Here is a 17561-nt window from a genome sequence, read left to right as displayed (position 1 = left end):
CTTTGAACATGCTTCATTAATGCCTTTTCACACTCCGCACATATTGCCTCTCTCCACCGACCCGCGATATGAGGAGTCGCATAGTAGAGCTGCAGATGTGGTTATTTTAACTACAGTAGACTGTAGTGGAGAAATACAGTGAGCACCAATATAGATGAATAATGGCATCTTTCACTAAATTACACTGCAGAAAAGGAAAATGACAATTTATCATTGTTCCAGAGCTCCTTTAGACTAGAAAATATTTTTTTCCCATCTAAATTTAGCTTTATTTATCAACATGTTTTGGGCCTGTTGATAATAAACAGAGATTTTTGTTTACATTTTGTAAAAATCAATCAGAGATTACATCATCTCTGGCATGGATGGCTAGAAAGACAACCAAAACTGTGAAATCATGAGTTCTCTGATTATGATGAAAAAAAGTTCCATTATTTGATAGTCAGCCTGTTTATACTTAACTATAGCAAACAGTATTTTTAAACTGCACTATTTAGATGTATATTGTTTGTTTGTTTTTGGTAGATTTGCTAAAAATAAAATATAAAAATGGTTCATTAAGATTTTTACACACATATTTATTTAAGGGTTACCCCTGAACCCCCATACAGTTTCTTTCCTATGTATGTGTAAACAGTAGAAGATCCCCCATAGTCCACTACTTTGGTTTTCTTTGGGCCCCAATGTTCTCATTCTTGCTTAGTTTTTCATTTTTGGGTGAACTATCCCTTTAGGCATTGTTTTAGCAAACTCACATTAGTTCTGGCTCCATTTTGTTGTGTAATCCCCACTTTTAACAATCCAATCAGTTCTCGTTGGATAACATAATTTTTTTCTTACTTAATATCCTGTATCACCATAAAAATAAAAAATAAAAAATGTCCCAGAACGGAAGTAAAATGGGTTGTGAATTGCAATTAACATTAATTCTAAAGAAAACAAAAGATTTTACAATTTCACATTCCTCTTATACCTTTTCTTCCATTGACAGATCTGATCTCGTTTCTTTTATATTCACTTTTTACTCTTTTATCTTTTTCGTCCAATGAGTAATCAAAATAGATCAATCCACGCTCTCTAAAATTAAGTTTAACACTTAATTCTAATTACAAAGAGCTCTTTATACATCTCCAGATTACTCAAGATGTTCAAATCAGTGTCTCTTCTTTGCCTTATCCATGTTCTCATTCATTTATTAAACATTTAAAAAGCAGATTTATACGGTTAGAGAAAAAGATGAGGAAAGATAGGGGATTGTTTAATTGAATCACATGGTGTTCATCTCTGTCAATTCATCAAGCATTTGCACTATGCTTGACGTATTACTCTAGCTCACAGTGTAGCTGAACGGGGGTGACATAGGCCAAAAGTGGCAGAGACAGCGAGAAAAGGATTGATAGAATGAGCAAAAGAGAAATAAATAAAAAGGGAGTGAAAATGGAGAGGAAAGAAGAACAGTATGGAAGCAAAGTTGATATTGTTCCTAGCCTTCGTCCCTGTATGGTAATTAAATTCTCAGCTCTTTTCAGTTAATAGAGCTCATTAGTAACACAGAGTATAAAGGCAATTAGTCACTTATTGACACATGTAAGCCTAGTGGAGGAGCCAAAATACACACACACACACACACACACACACACACACGCAAACACACACAAATGTGCCATGATAGCTCTTCTGAAAAGCTTGGCTCTTGATCTTTATCAAAAGCACTGGGGTGTGGTGTGTGCATGTGCAAAAATAAAAAAATTGGAAAACTGTGAGAAGATGAGCAAGTGTTTGGGGAAACAGAGAGGGAGAAAGTGTGTGTGTGTGTTGTAAGAATGATAGTCCCTGATATACTTCAAGCGAAACTGAAGAAGGAACAGGTGTGACATAATTTCTCACAATATCTGGCCAAAAAGAAGGTGTTTTATTTTGTTTCGTTGGTTCTAAACAGCTCGCCAATGCAAACTCTCTAGTAACAGCTGCTTAACACCTTCATACTACCATTGGTTCACTCATCGGTGGGTGTGACCCGGTGCTCCACCTTCTTGGTGGACGACAGATAATTACGGTTATGTTCTTCAGTCAGTTAATATCAGTCAACATGAACTAACTGATATGCAGAGTTACCAAGCTGGTGCAAACTTATCTACATCCGTATGATCGTTTGCATAGAGGCATTTTGTAAAAGCATGTAATTTTTTTTAAACAAATTTAAACCAACAGTACAAAATACCCTTAAGTGCCCATTCACACTTTTGTTTGATCTTCTACTTCATACATGTGCCGTCTGCAGCAAAAAGACATTCACACATTCACATTAGAGATATGTCTCTAATCTGTCTAATGAGTATCAGAGTCTAAAGCCGGTCTCACACACCAGACAAGAAGCACAAGGGAAAAGTATTGCACACTTGACACTTTGAAGCAGTGAAAGTGTTGTAGTCAAGACCACCTAAACTGAGGCCAAGTCAAGACCAAGACCAGAGTGTATAGAGACCGAGACAAGACCAGGAGGTTTTGAGGGTTTGAGACCAAGTTGAGACCAAGACCAAGGCATGGTGAAACCGAGTCAAGACCAAGACCAGACCAGAACGAGTCTCACACTGCATGACACATTTACAGTAAAATGTGGAACATGCAAACCATAGGCACTCTTCAAATTAATCTGAAAGATCCACATTCCCATAAAAACACCCACAGAAAGCAAATGAAGATTCCTCTTCATTCACCCCTTTTATTTCCACGTGTGTGTGTGTGTGTGTGTGTGTGTGTGTGTGTGTGTGTGTGTGTGTGTGTGTGTGTGTGTGTGTGTGTGTGTGTGTGTGTGTCAGTGTAAGATGAGAAATATCTTGATAAAATTATCAAAAGGCATTGCAGAGGTGAATTGTATGTGTGTGAATTTTCCTTTGATTTCTATGAGCAAACAAATACAAACAAACACTAAGGAGCTGAAATCAACTGATTAAGTTGATTAAGATTAAGTATTTGTTCTTTATTCAGTACTCCTTTTCCAAGTTTTACAAGCATCACATCAAGTTTTCTGGACAACTCTTCCCCTAGAAACCATCATTAAGTACAGAATATATCAAATAATTGTTCAATACTTAAGTCTTCACTTTTCTCTGCCTTTTCTCAAACAATATAGTAACTTTCCAAGTTGAATGGAATGCAGCAAGAGGCAAATTGCTTACTTTAGTTAGCTAGCTTTGCTAGCATCACTTACACTTAGCTTATCTTTCTTTGTGCTTCCTTTCTAAGTGTCCATAAAAGTTTGACGCTGTCCTAGCCATCTCGATAAGCACTGCATTGCAGAATTTACATACGGCTGTGTGTTTTCTTTTGGATGCAGATGAACTCTTTGTTGTTTAGGTCAGCGTTTCGCAACTGTTTCTGCCACTGCACACTTTTTAAGATTAAAAACATTGTCAATAGTTTTCCTTTTCAAGAAATTGTGCATGTTTTCTGTCTGTCTTAGTAGTGTGAACTCGTAATGTTTGAAATTCAGCTATGCAAAAAATGCATTTAACATAGGTGCGCTGTATAATGTGGTCACAGATGCCAAGAGCGCTAACTGGATAATGAAAAAACAACAAATTTGTGTCTTTATCAATTTGTAGATTTGTTCACATTAATTCTTGCAACAGCACAGCAAATTAATTAATTTATTAATTTATTTACTGTATTTTCTGGAAATAAATTTGCACCTAATTATAAGTTGCACAGGGTAAAAATCGCATTGTCTTGACCGGTCTTGAAATAAAATCCTGAGTCTTCTTTGTCAGAGTCCGATTCCGAGAGGAGACCTTCAAACAGTGGTCTCGAGACCAAGACCGATCTCGAGTACTACAACACTGGTAAGTGGCAGGCTCAAGTTGTGTATCTAGTCACTAAACACACAAAGTTACAAAGGTTTTTGTACTTCTTCAGAAACAAAGTGACATTGATGAGTTTGCAAGTTAGTGTAAAAAGACAAAAAGACATACTTGTAACTGACAATATGTTGTGTAGGCTATAATGCATCATCCAGTCATGTCTAAAGTAAATAGTCTTAGGCTAAGTCATTTATTAATGATTTAGGTCAAATTGATTGGAAAACTATGTGAGAGGCACTCTGGCACAGCAGAATTTTGAGAAGCCTCTGGAGTGGTAGTCTATCGGCAGCGGTGTGCGTACATTCATAGGAAAAAATTGTTTTGAATTTTAGGTGATGTGTCGTCTGCCAGGCAACCTTGAAGTGAATAAAGACTTGAGGCAACACGAACATCTGCAAAATTGATTTGTACATTTTTCTCCACATTTGTACATTAGATAATATATTTATTTATTAAATATTTATTATTATTCATTTTAATCAGATTTTTTTTACTGAGTAATACCAATGAGCTACTATTTAGTGGAGCTGCTTGTAATTACACATTGCGATTGTTAATTACTTCAGTAAATAATGTTAATAACAAGTAATATGTGTAACATAGTTATTTAAATTTTGGTAAAATATATTTCTATTTCTAGGATAGCATTTTAGTTCCCCTTCTGTCACTCACAGTCAATTAATATCAGTCAACATGAACACACTGGCATGCAGAGTTACCAAGATGGTGCCAACGTCCCCCTCCATCTTGAAGGTGTAAGTAGCTGCTATCTCATCCCACCACGACGCAGTAGATGGTAAGTCTCTAGGTAAGCACGACTTGATTATCAGGTTCCTGAAAGGCCCCCAGAGACTGAACCCTCCCCGGCCTAGCCTGTTCCCATCCTGGGATCTCTTTGTGGTCCTCTCGGGCCTTCACAGACCCCCTTGACATAGGCCTTTTCTCAGGTTCAGAGGTATGTTTGGCATCCCAGGAAGACCCCTTGTATCACTTAATTCGACACAACCTCTCGTTCCTTCCCTCGGGGAACGGAGGTTACAACAGTAACATGATGTTTTCTTTAACAACAATAATTGTCTATACCCACAATGATGATTTCTTGGGTATTGTGGGGTCTATACAGATCACTGTCATCAATATGTCCTATTTTGTCTTCACTCATGCCTATAAATGTCTATTAAACTGTAACAAATTTGTTCAAACAACTAATATTTGATTACACCAATGGCATGCTGTCGATAACCACATCATATTGTCAACTCATCTTGTACCTAAAAAAAACTGAATTGACTTGAATTGTAAGTGCATAACTCTGAACACATTTTTATATTAAATAAGAACTTAATAGAGTCAAACTTACAGTAAACTGTAAGAATAAACCTGGCTACACATTATTACAACAATGAAAGTCATTATAAATGGTCAGATCATGTAGACATAGCTCTTTAAATGTTTTTATTGTTATATTATAATTATAAAATCTTTCCCCTGAGTTTCACTTATAATGTTAGTAATATTGTATGGTTTTTTCATGTCCATTTTTCCCCCTTTCAAACCCCTATAATTAAAAGGAGCCATTTTTGCTGCTGTGACTTTAAGGAATCTATGTAAAACTTGTATTTTAGAGCTCCTTGGTTAAATACCCTCTTTGCATTTTAAATGAGAAATGGCACTCACACACAAGGTGCGGCTTTGCTGTCCAGTCTTCTGTCACAACTGCTTCAAAAAGATATGCAGAACGGCAGGCAACACAGCACAAGGTTAAGCTTATTTCAGACTGAACACACTTTTAAAGTTACATTCAGTCATTTTTTCCTCATTAAAAACATTTAACTCCTAAAGACATTCATTTTACAATATATGCAAGACAGACCGCTCCCATTAAAATAAAGACTCCAGTCATATCATTAACCTTATAAAAGCGATTGTTTTATTCTAAATGGAGATGGTCCACACATGGGGGCTGCCATGTTAGAATCACATGACCAGACAAAACCATCTTGTTATTTGACACTTTCACTCATTGATTTAAGTAAGCACGTAAGCAACTGTGAATGCTACATTTTTACAATGGCATCAGTAACTGAAAACTATTTATTTTAATGATGCTGCATCCACACCACTAGGTGTCAGTATAAGTCCAAGAAGACACAAAGACAAAAGTTATTGAGTGCACCTTTAATTCAGATTTTTCTTCAGCTAAACTTCGTCTGTGCTTACTAAAATTTGAGGCACAGCCCCTAGTGGCTGAAGCAGTAACTGTTTTTTGGAAGTATGGGTAAGTATGAACTTTCTGTGTGAAATGTCCACAGAGTCGCCCAAAAGCAAGTTGTATTTTTAGTTGTACATGATGCAATACAGTCAACAGTAATGCATATTTAATTAAACATACGCTGTAACTCAATTTCTAACCCTAAACATAACTATCAGCAGTGTTGTAGTACTCAAAATCGGTCTTGAAATAAAATCCAGAGTCCTCTTTTTTGGAGTCCAGGTCTCGTCTCAGAATCAACCCCATTTTTACTCTACCTTGTCTCGAACTCCGACAAAGAGGACTCTGGATTTTAATTCAAGACCGGTCAAGGCCAATTTAGATATCAATAAATTGCATGTGCATTGTCTGATTTATTTGTTAACGTCATTACTGTGATTGAATGTAAAACTTCCTGCTTCAAATGCAAGCAATAACGTGACACATTCCTCACTTGAATATTTTGTTACTGTTTACGGCTGTCATGCCTCCCCATCCCCCCTTCACACGCATTTCAAGAAAGTGAATGCGGGAGACACAAGAAGAAACTGTTGCTGTCTGAGAGATGTCAGCCAAATCTTCTGTAATACAATTTGGCTACCTAAACCAGTGTTTCCAAAACACTGTGCCCACTAGTGTGCAGTGAATGATTGTCAGGTGTGCCATGGAAAATTATCAAATTCCTCATATTAAATAAATACCGTTTTTCCCCGGTATTTTAGTGAAAGTATAGAGACGGGAGTTTTAAAGTTGCCAATTCAGTATATTTTACATTACAAAGTATTTTATGCAACCTGTTTATATATTTTGTCCATCATATACATTATTGTTCTAACAAACTCTAGTCCGCTGTCAAACTCCTCACATGCCCACAAAGCTTCATCATCACACTTGCAGTAAAAATATTCATTCAGTGAACCGAATGAATGAATAGAATCAACAGGTGTATTGTTTTACTCAAAAACAAAAACTGTTTATTTGTGCACATCATAGAGTTACAGATGTTATGAACAGATGTGGATCACTTGTCACTTGTACTAAAAGCAAATTCTCCTGTTTTAAATTCTCCTGTTTTTACACATTGTATCACAGTCCAAAAACACTGTGATACAATGTGTTGATTCTGAGTTACTGTAATCTTAGTTTGACATATGAACCAGAGACTGGAGGCTGGGCGGCTACTCTCAGGTCCTATTGCCGCCGTCTCCAACCTCTGACCGTGAGACTTGTGTTTTTATTCTCTTTATCAGCAACTATGAGCAGTTTGCTCATAGAAAACAAAGGAAAATTCACACACATACAATTCACCTCTGCAATGCCTTTTGATAATTCTATCAAGACATTTCTCATCGTACACTAACACACACACACAAACACACACACACACACACACACACACACACACACACACACACACACACACACATATGTGGAAATAAAAGGGGTGAATGAAGAGGAATCTTAATTTGCTTTCTGTGGGTGTTTTTATGGGAATGGGGATCTTTCAGATCAACTTGAGGAGTGCCTATGGTTTGCATGTTCCACATTTTATCATAAATGTGTCATGTGGTGTGGGACTCACACTGGTCTGGTCTTGGTCTTGACTCGGTCTTGCCCTGCCTTGGTCTTGGTCTCGACTTGGTCTAAACCCTTCAATGTCTTGGTCTTGTCTCGGCCTCGATACACTCTGGTCTTGGTCTTGATATGGTCTCGGTTTAGGTGGTCTTGACTACACACTGACTATCAGTGGAGTAAAGCTCTTTCATCTCAAAAGATCAAGGAAAATTTGACTACTCATGATATGACCCCACTAAGATAACAACTACACATAACATTTTTACATTTGAACCTTTTTTTATACAAGTCTTTTTTGAAAATACAATATTTTATTTGCAAAGTGTTTCTAAGGAAGCTCTGGAGAACAGGTTGTTCTGTTGTGATCTTTTGTGTTTGCTACTGAAGGGGATGCTTTCATTAAGCTTAATTAGACTAATGAACACAAGCTTTGTATAGAGCACTGAGCCTGAATATGGAAAAATAGCTCCAGTATATGAGGAGAGAGTGTGAGTCAGAAGGTTTTTATGTAATTAGTGTGTTACATGAGGGAGTACGTGTATGTGTGTGTGTGTGTGTGTGTGTGTGTGTGTGTGTGTGTGTGTGTGTGTGTGTGTGTGTGTGTGTGTGTGTGTGTGTGTGTGTGTGTGTGTGTGTGTGTGTTTGTGTCCTCACTGAGAGTCACGTAGGGTGCAAAATGCGCCACTCAGTTCAAAACCCTACCACTGTATTTGAGCACTAGTTCTGCTTCTCCAATCTCTCCCTTTTCTTTCATCTCAAGTATCCTCATCACTTCTTCCTCTTCCCGTTTATTCATCTGCCAGCCCAGCCCTTCTTCTCCATATACTCCATACCCTCTTTCATGACAACTCGCTTTCTCTGTCTGTCACGCTCTGTCTCTCCATCTCTGGCAGCCCTGTGCTTAGTATTTCACACAAATCTTCCTCCACCACCCAAGTTCTCCTCCTTTATTCATCTCGCTTCCATCGTTCCCTTCCCTGTCACTTACTCCTGATTCCTCCCCCTCATTCTCCACCTTTTTCACTTCATCCTCTTCCATCCAACCTTCCTCTCCAAACCTCTCTGTCTCTCTTGCTTAATTCAGATTTAGGCAACTTTTTGAGAGGTACAGTGTTACTTAACGCCAACAGCATTTACTACAGCATAACCAATCTCTCTTTCTCTCTCTCTCTCTCTCTCAGATTCAAATAGCTGTATTGCCACATTAACACAATTTTACATTGCTAAAGCATTTGTAGCATTAGCCTATATATTCATGAGTATTGTCAATTGAATATTGTCAACTTTCTAATTTAGTGTGATTAATTAAGTGAAACATTAGGTGTTAAAAATGTACAATTAATCGAGAAACTGAGGATTGATGTTCCACTTGATGCTACATACACCTTCAAGGTGGAGGGGGACAGCCTCCCCTCCAACCTCTCTTGCAGGAATGAAAGCACTGACCGAACTGCGCATCTCTGCTGGTCTTCAGACCGGGAAGAACACATGAGCCACTTTAGGGCATAAAGCTGCCTGGTAGAGGGAGTTCTGGCTTGGTTGATCGTGTCTACGACCGCAGGTGGTAGGTCACTCAGATCTTAAGCGTCCCATCCAGGGGCCAGACGTGGAAGTTCCAGAGGTCCTAGAATGAGCCAGTATGCGGATGCCCACTTCCCGTAGCGGGGCAAGGGCTGCCTCTGCGAGCTTGGTGAAGACGCGAGGGGACAGGCCGAAGTGAAGGACCTTGTACTGAAACGCCTGGCCGTCGAACGTGAACCGTAGGAAGGGTCAATGTCGAGGCATGGAAGTACGCGTCCTTCAGGTCCACCACTTCGAACCGATCTGATGCCGAACGCAGGTTAAAATCTGTTTCTGCATGAGCATTTTGAACGGGAGTTTGTGTAAAGCCCGGCTGATAACTCACATTTCCAAGATTGGCCGCAACCCACTGCCTTTTTTGGGTACGCTGAAGTAAGGGCTGTAGAGACCCTTCTTCATCTTGGCTGGAGGGACAGGCTCTATCGCGTTCTTGAGTAGCAGAGTTGTAATCTCTGCCCGTAAGGTGGAATAGATTTTAAAAGTAACCCTCCCAACCCAGCCAACAAGAGAGGGGGCAGCTAAGCCTTCAAGAAATATCAATCTATCTATCGTTCATTACAGTGTTGATTCAGATTTAGGCAACACTGTTTGAGAAGTACTGTACAGTGCTCCTTAATGCAACCAGCATTTACCAGAGCACAGCCAATCTCTCTCTTTCTCTCTTTTGCTCACACTGTCACTTACCCTCTTCTTACAACTGTTATCCTATAATTTTCTTATCTCTGCACTTAAGTTTTCCTACCATTTTTATTTATTTATTTATTTAAATTTCCCTTTAAGGAAATCTATCTCACTTCCTCACTCTCCCTCCTTTCTTCCTCTCTCTACACTATATTTTGGTTTGAATTTTATCTTTTTGCTCTGACACTTCCTGACTAGGGACAGCTGCACTCTCAGTAACAGGGTGTGTATATGGAGAGATTTCTCATTCAAAGAGACATGCAGTGTTTCCGTGGCAACGTGGTTTCCATCGTAACGTTCTAACTAAAGATGCCATTAGTGTGAAAAAATACTCCCAACACACAGATACAAACACAATACACAATCTCAAACACATATATGCACATTCAAACACTTACAGACATTACTGTACACATGTAACATTGACCTTTAAAAAAATAAAGATCTATTTAGAAATTTAAAACACCTACATCATGTAATTTGTACCAGTCTATATTATTCTTAGTTTTGAGAGAGTGTTATTAATAGTGTGCCTGTTTGTGGCACTGTCTTGGGAACAACAGATATACACAAACTTTATACACTGCATATTTTCCATACACGTGTGTTGCTGAGTAGACAGCATATTTATTGCATATTTATGAGCTGTTTATTAATTCTTTGCTGACATGACTGCATATTCTGCCTCAGTATTAGGTTAAAAAAGGGTATGCATCTGCATACATTCATGTGTTTTGCATACTTGTATGCAAATGATTATGATTCAGAGTGGACAGAACAGGGCTCCTATTAAAACAACAGGTGAGATATGTTTATGTCATGTGTCATGCTACTGTCCCTTGGCCAACAGGACGCCAAGACCCCAAGCCTAACATCCCTTATGCGAGTGTGTGCCTGTGTGAGCATGTGTGGTGGAACTCTAGGGATGAGTCTTTACAACTGTGCTGTCAATCACAGTTCTAAGCCTTCAGCACACACAACACACACACACACACACACACACACACACACAGTCATTTTTATTTGTGCTTACTGCACAGGTTGTAGATAAATACTTTAAATAGTGGTATATTAGTGCAGATCATGGCTTGTAGAAGAGACTTTTTATATATTCTGTAATGTCTAGTTCTGACTCTGAAAGTTGCTGACAACATACTAAATTAATTCTACACGGTGCCTATATATAATATAGCCTATGTATCATATATTGCACCAGGTTTAGAAATTAAAGTGACATAAATGCCCCAGAAGTTCATAATAAATAGTTTTTTTTCTGGCTGATTTGAATTGAAATATATATCAGCATTAATTAATTTAGAATTAATTTGGAATTTAAATTAATAAAATGATTAAATTAATGTATTTACCATAAATGGATGACATGTAGTTGTTTTTCTTTTAAATGCCCTCATAAACGTACAATAAAAATGCCCTTAAAATTGGATCCAGCTGCAAATGTTGCCAGATTACTGAAAAAGGTTCTTTTCTGATCCTGTAATACGCCTTTAAATTTTATATTAATAAAAATCTACAAATCTGCAATATAACATAAAGTTAGGCTAATTAACTATTACCTATTATTGGCAGAATTATTGTTTATTGTGTTTATTGCTATTACAAAATAGAACTCGATGTTTGCATTTTCTGAAGAAAATATGAGTGGCGCTGTATGACATTGCTATGTGATTTCTAGGTTATTCTAGGACTTTGCTAGGGTGTTATGTGTGCTTGCTTACCTGCTCAAGTAAAAATAACTAGAATCTAGTACCTAGATATGCCTCGGGTTCCTCCTTTATTGTAAGTCTATGGGATTTTTCTTATAATCAGCTGCTAAGTGAAAATCGTATAGTCTAATTGCTTAGAAAAGTAAGAGCCCACATTTTAATACTTTTAAGTTTAATTCTTATGGCTATGGGATTTAAATACGGTACCGAACCCTATGGGCAAAAATAAAAGCGATGCTCCCCTTAGCTAGCACCATTCATTAAAAAGCAACAGGTCAATTGTTTGATGTTGTGCCTAACCCTTTGACCAAGGTAAAATTACTGTAATGGACAACCTCTCATGGCTTAATGCTTTATTATATGTCAGCTCTGTGTATTTATGTGTGTAAGTGTGACAAATGGCTGTGTATTTATTTTAGACCTTAGTTTATTGCTATCAAGTGTGTTGTTGTGATAGCACTAAAATTTTCTAAATGCTGTGTGGTCAGCATGGGATTGTGTGTGTGTGGGTATGTTTATGTGGACAATTGTTTAGGTTATAAACTGGTAATTACAAGGGTATTATGCTATAAATGTGATTTATGAGGACATTTATAGTGTCCCCATAATTTAAATAGCTAAAAAACTAATTAAACAATGTTTTATTGAAAATGTAAAAATGCAGAAAGTTTTCTGTGAGGGTTAGGTTTAGGGGTATGGTTAGGTCCTTATACTGATAGGTAGACCAACATGTCTGTGTGTGTGTGTGTGTGTGTGTGTGTGTGTGTGTGTGTGTGTGTGTGTGTGTGTGTGTGTGTGTGTGTGTGTGTGTGTGTGTGTGTGTGTGTGTGTGTGTGTGTGTGTGTGTGTGTGTGATGAGCGATCTGTCTGTCCAATTAAGCAGCTGCCACTCCCACCCTGAAAAATAGAGCATAGAGCTAAACATTGACACAAACACACACACACATACATGGTTTGATAGAATCTCTTTGATCTTGTGGTGCCCTAACAAACAAAAACAAACATAGTCAAACACTGACATTACCCTTCGAAACCCAAGTCACTGAAACACAAGCATCTAGAATTGTGGAAAATATCTAGGGTGATTGTCACATTGACATAAAGTCACTTTCACAACCTTGTGAGATCTTTATATTGCAGAAATATAACACACACACACACACACCTTATGATCTTTGGCATGCCTGGTGTCTTCATATTTTCCCCCTTTGATCTTTCAGACATTTTCACACTTGGACTCCTGTGATCTCTGAAGAGAGCCTTGCACACATACACACACAGCTTTTTACCACTTCCAAGTGACATCAAGAAGTACCAAATGATGAAGAAGAGAAAGCAATAGAATCAGTGAAAGAGAGAGGGAGAGTTTCTGCATTATCTATGAATCCATGCTGCATTTGTATAATAAGGGTGGATAAGGAATTCCAGGAACCTGTCGACTACAAATGAGAAGAGAAGAGAAGAGAAGAGAAGAGAAGAGAAGAGATGAACAGAATAGAAGAGATGAGAAGAGATGAAAAGATGAAGATAAGAGATGAGACAAGACGACACAAAAAAATAAGAAGATAGGACACAATAGATGACATGAGACAGAGACAACGTGAGACAAAGAAATGAGATGAGAAGAGACTACATAAGACGATACTGTGGCAGGGCGGAGGGCGGGCAGCGTCGTGATTCTACACACCATTATTACACACAATCTACACACCATTATTCTAACCCTTATCAGGCTAATCCGAGAGGGATAAAGGCCAACTGCGGAGGGTTGTGCGGTAGAGAGAGATCGTTTACCGACATGTCCGTCATGTGTGTGTTTGTGTGTTCTGTTTAAGTTTATTATTAAAATATTATTTATATTATCAAGCCGGTTCTCGGCTCCTCCTTTCCATCGAACTACGTTACACTGGTGCCGAAATCCGGGAAGCGGGAGGGATACGCCGTAGTAGAGTTCTTGCCACTACCGTCCACCCCAACGGAGCAGCAGGCTATCTGCTGGGGGACGAGGAGCCTGGCCGCCTGGAAGCGGAGGACGGCTGCTGACCGTGAGGGGAGAAGGGGCTCCTAACCGACCGCCTGGAGCGGTCAGGGCCGCTGCCAGGGGCGGACGAGTCCCCTACCAGCCGCTGAAACGTGGCGGGGTCTGAGACCGCCGACCACAAGCAGGGAGGGGCTTGCTGCCGACCGCCTGGAGCGGGAGAACCGCTGCCAGGGGCAGGGGAGACCCCTTCTGTTCTCCGAGAACACGGAAGGCGTTCCGTCCGCCAGGGGCTGGAGGACTGTCTCCAATCCGGCCAGAGAGGCGTGGCTGTCGTCCGTTAGAGGGTGGAGGAACAAGCTATGGCGTATCAGAGAACTGGCGAGTACGTTTTTTTTTTCATCTCTCTCTCCTCTCTCTCTCTCACTGCCGCTCCGTGTTGGCCTTTTCCCTCTCGATTAAATTTTACAGTGTTTTTTTGGGGGGTACTACACTGTTACAGGAAGTACCCCCCATTTTAATTATTTCTGTTTCCCTCCCCTTGTCTCCTCCCTCATCCAGGTAGATGGGGATGACCTGCCGGCAGACTAGGCTTAAAGCACGCCCTCCCCCAGGGAAAGGGGGGGGGGGGTGTAGAACGAGGGAGGAATGTGGCAGGGCGGAGGGCGGGGCCGGGTCGTGATTATATACACCCGGTCCCTTATCAGGCTAATTAAGCCTCCGAGAGGGATAAAGGCCGATGGCAGACGGTGGTGCGACAAGAGAGAGATAGTTTATGGACATGTCCATCATGTCCGTGTTTGTGTCTTTTGTTTAAGTTTACAATTAAAATAGAATTTATATTGTCAAGCTGGTTCTCGCCTCCTCCTTTCCATTGAGTGTTACAGATACAAAAAGAAGAGAAGACAAGGGAAGGGAAGAGAAGAGAAGAAAGAGAAAAAACTAAATGAAATGGAGAAGAGACACACTTGATGAAGAAAAGAGACAATACGTGATGAAAAGAGAAAAGGCAAGAAGAGACGAGACAATAAAAGACATTGAGAAGAGAATAGACAAGAGATGACATGAGACGGAGATGACAAGAGGAGACAAGAGACATCATTAGATGAAAAAAATGAGACGAGACTGTACAAGACAAAGAGAAGAGATGAGACGACACAAGACGATGAGTAGAGAGGAGACAAAAAGAGATGACGAGATGATAAGAAGAGTGGAGACAAGAGACGACATGAGACAGAGATGAGAAGAGAAGAGAAGGCTTGTGAAGCAAAGGGGCTTGTGGTTGCTAAGTGGTAGAGGCTCTCAGTTACTGACCAGAAGTTTGGGGGTTCAAGCCCCATCACCACCAAGATGTCACTGTTGGGCCCTTGAGCAAGGCCCTTAACCCTATCTGCACCTGGGGCGCAGTATCATGGCTGACCCTGCACTCTGACCCCAGCTTAGCTGGGATATGTGAAAACAAATAAATTTCACTGTGTAAAATGTATTGTATGATTGTATAATGTGTGACCAAAATAAAGGCTTCAGTGTGCAGCTTCAAATGCTCCACCATCGTTCCGGTCCCCCCAAAAGACTAAATCACAAGACTTAATGACTGCAGACCTGTCGCTCTCATGTCTTTGGTCATGAAGTCATTTGAGAGACTGGTTTTGACAAGTCTTCATACAGACAGGAGGTTGATCAGCTGGCTGTGTGGTCACCAACCTTGAGCTTAACACAGTGAGATGATAGTGGACTTCAGGAGAAACCCCCCACACCATCCTGAACAGCACTGGAGTCATTCAGTTTCCTGGGCTCTACCATCTCTCAGGACCTGTAGTGGGACACCCACATAGACTCCATTGTGAAGAAGGCTCAGCAAAGGTTGTACTTCCTTCGCCAGCTGAGGAAGTTCAACCTGCCACAGGCACTGCTGGCACAGTTCTACTCGGCCATCATTGAGTCTGTCCTGTGTACATCTACAACTGTCTGGTTTGGGTCAGCCACCAAAAAGGGAACTACAACAGACAGTGAGGACTACTGAGAGGATTATTGGTGCCCCCCTGCCTACCCTCCAAGACCTGAGGAAACGTGCAGGTAGAATCATTCTGGACCCCACACACCCTGCCCTCTCCCTCTTTGAACTGTTGCCCTCTGGCCTTTTTCCTAATGAACAATTAAACATCCTCAGGACTCCCCCATAGTGCAATAATGTAAATACATATCTCATGTACATATGTACATTCACATATTTAATTCAATAACTGCACATACCCCTACCTTGCACATACATTACCACTTGCACTTGTACATACGTGATTCTATTATTGAATCCTATTATTTGTATGTCTATTTATACTCTTATAATTGTTTTATATTCTGTGTCTCACTGTAATGTTCTGTGTGCACTCGTTTCTCCTATCACCAAAAACAATTCCATGTGTACGTGAGAACACTTGGCAATAAAGCTAATTTTGACGAAGAGAAGAGATAAAAGAGACGACAAAAGATGATGAGAAGAGAGGAGACAAGAGATGACATGAGACAGAGAAGAGACGACATGAGACGATGACGAGAAGAGAGGAGACAAAAGATGACATGAGATGGAGACGAAACAAGAAGAGACAACACAAGGCAATGAGAAGAGATGAGACGAGAAGAGCTGACACAAGATGAAGAGAAGAGATAAAAAGAGATGACAAGATAATAAGAAGAGAGGAGACAATAGACGACATGAGACAGAGACGTGACGAGATGAGCAGAGATAAACTAAGACGAAGAGATGAGAAGAGACCACATAAGACAATGAGAAGAGAGGAGACATGAGATCATTTGAAGAGAAGGGGAGGTGAAAAAATGCTGATAGATTGATGGATACTGCACGCGGGTTCTGGTTTAACACAGAATCAGATGTCTTTCTCTTTTCATTTTTTTTATATTTTCTTTCAAATGTTTGAAAAAGGTTTTTGTCCCTCAAGAGGCCTGCACATTAAAAAATACTGTGACTGTCAAGCGCCACAGATAAATACAGGAAATACAAAATTGTGTAGGAGACAGAGAGAGAGAGTTCACAGATGTTAATATCTATTCAGACTCATCATCAGTGCAGCACAGGTTTTCGTGAGTGTTCCATCTGATTGGAAGAGTTCTACAGCAGTCATGAATGTGTGTGAGTGTGTGTGCTTATTTGTTTGTGTGTGTGTATCTGTGTACCCATGCACTCTTGTTAACAGCACGCACAAGTCTAAAACCTGTAGCCCAACAGAGGATTAGACCACAGCTTCCTAGCAACAATCTGAACGTACACATCGACACTCTGCCCCAATACAACCGACTCCATGGGGTACAAATGACGGTATGAGTAAATAACTAATTTTGGTGTTCACCTCACGCAAGCGACAATCGCCACATTGCTCAATACTGCAACAGCTGGGAAACAATGATGACAATTTCATACCAGGGGCTTATGGACAGGATCTAATCAACAGCCTAATCATAGAGAACAATAGCGCTGTTTCTATCTCCCCAATGCAGAATTTGTATTTGGGTAGAAAACAATCCATTCCAATGGCAGAACAGTGACTTTTATTAGCCCCGGAGAAATGACAAGTAATAATATGATATTAAAATTGTCACCATGAGAAAATAAAAGGGCATTGGCTATAGGGCGCAACATACAGTTTCTGAAAGTAAAGATTCCATTCATTTTATCTATAGACAAATTTATTTTTAACTATAACTTATAAACCTTTAAAAACACACAAACCGTGATCACCAAGGTGTAACCCGCACACACACACACAAGATGAGACAGTCACAATGTTGGAGGAAACTGCTTTTATTTAATAGCAGTGCAGGCAAAAGTACAAACAAGGGGCAAATCCAGTGAAGAGTAGTCAAGGGGAGCGTGAGTTCGAAGCCGGGGAATCGGA

The 17561-nt window shown here is 39.8% G+C and overlaps 1 pseudogene; it reads right to left on the bottom strand.

Moving 5' to 3' along the window:
• LOC127644264 (glutamate receptor ionotropic, NMDA 2B-like) overlaps nt 1-17561 on the bottom strand; it is a 149931-nt pseudogene that overhangs the window by 92712 nt on the left and 39658 nt on the right.

This window comes from Xyrauchen texanus, chromosome 5 (assembly GCF_025860055.1).
Source record: "Xyrauchen texanus isolate HMW12.3.18 chromosome 5, RBS_HiC_50CHRs, whole genome shotgun sequence".
Classification (NCBI taxonomy): domain Eukaryota; kingdom Metazoa; phylum Chordata; class Actinopteri; order Cypriniformes; family Catostomidae; genus Xyrauchen; species Xyrauchen texanus.
This window is presented reverse-complemented; position numbering and strand designations above follow the sequence as displayed.